The sequence below is a fragment of the Propithecus coquereli genome, unplaced genomic scaffold, assembly GCF_000956105.1.
Source record: "Propithecus coquereli isolate 6110/MARCELLA unplaced genomic scaffold, Pcoq_1.0 Scaffold33, whole genome shotgun sequence".
Lineage (NCBI taxonomy): Eukaryota > Metazoa > Chordata > Mammalia > Primates > Indriidae > Propithecus > Propithecus coquereli.
In genome coordinates, this window is record NW_012148952.1 from 309,004 (window position 1) to 310,646 (window position 1,643).

The following is a 1,643-nucleotide window of genomic DNA, read 5'->3' on the forward strand; positions in this document are numbered from 1 at the left end:
ACTGGATCCCCACCTCTCACCTCTCACAAAAATCAATTCAAGATAGATAACAGACTTAAACCTAAGACATGAAACCTTAAGAATTCTAAAAGAAGATGTTGGGAAGACCCTTTCAGACATCGGCCTAGGCAAGGAATTCTTGAAGAAAGTGGTTTCTTGAGATGGAATCTACTTACGGTGAATATGCTATGAACACTGTTGAAATGAAAAGAAATAATTTAGAATATTACATAAATTAATTTGTTAACAGTGGCAAGATTTGAAAGCATTGACCTCAATTTTGAAAGAAATTCTATTGTGGGTAAAATGCTATCAGACAGCATTGCATGCTACAGAGAAAATTTCATGAGAGGAATCCTTTTTTAATTATGTGGCAAGCTTAATTGTCATCTTATTAATATTTTAAGAACTTGCCACAGCCACCTCAAACTTCAGCAACCACCACTCTGATCATTCAGCAGCCATCAACATCTAGGCAAGACCCTCCACCAGCAAGCTTACCACTCACTGAAGGCTCAGATGATCATTAATATATTTTAGCAATAAAGTATTTATTAATTAAGGTATATATATTATTTTTTAAACATAATGCTACTGCACATGTAGCATTAATCCCACTGTACCTGTAATAGACTACAGTGTAAACATAACTTTTTTATGCGCTGAGAAACCAAAAATATGTGTGTGACTCACTTGCAATGTTAGTTTTATTGTGGTGGTCTGGAACAGAACTCACAATATCTTCAAGATATGTCTGTATGTACCCAGTAGTGGGATTGCTGGATCACATGGTTATTCTGTTTTTAATTTTTTAAGGAACCCTCATACTATTTTCCATTATAGCTGCGCTAATTTACATTTTTGCCAGTGATGTGCAAGAGTTCCTTTATCTCCTCATCCTTGCCAACACTTGTTATCTTTCTTCTTTTTCACAATACCCATTCTAACAAGTGTTAGGTGATATCTCATTGTGGTTTTGATTTTCATTTTCTTGATGATGAGTGATGTTGAGCATGTTTTCATATACCTTTTGGCCATTTTTATGTCTTCTTTTGAGAAATTCTTATTCAAATCCTTAGCACATTTTTTTAATTGGGTTGTTTTCTTACTATTGAGTGGTTTGTGTTCTCTGTATATGTTGGAGATTAACCCCTTATCAGATGTATGGGTTGCACATATTTTCTATCATTTCCTAGGTTATCTATTTACTCTGCTGATTGTTTCCTTCTATGTGCAGAAGATCTTTAATTTGATATAATTCTACTTGCCCATTTTTGCTCTTGTCACCTGTGCTTTTGCGGTCATATTCAGAAAGTTTTTACACAGACCAATATAATGGAACTTTTCCCCTATGTTTTCTTCTGGTAATCATGCATGATTTTGTTAGTGGCATTATCTCTGCCATCTTTAACATAGAAAATAAACTTATCTGTAGCTGATGGATTAATAGTTTTGAATATCTGCAGGCATGATACTTTAATTTTAGAGTCATGGTAAGGTGAAAAATGATATGCGTGAGTCTGTGGAGTGTTTAGATTTCATTTTTGAGTAGCTGTGTCATCAACACTTGCATATTAAGAGCTACTGGCAATTCCTATGACTTCACTTGAGAAGGAAGAAAACCTGATTTCAGGGCCACATAC

General features: G+C 34.6%; 1 protein-coding gene across 1 annotated transcript in view; it reads left to right on the plus strand.

Moving 5' to 3' along the window:
* Positions 1 to 1,643, plus strand: part of LRP1B (low density lipoprotein receptor-related protein 1B) — a 542,706-nt gene that overhangs the window by 249,923 nt on the left and 291,140 nt on the right. The gene's annotated exons all lie outside the window — the stretch shown is intronic.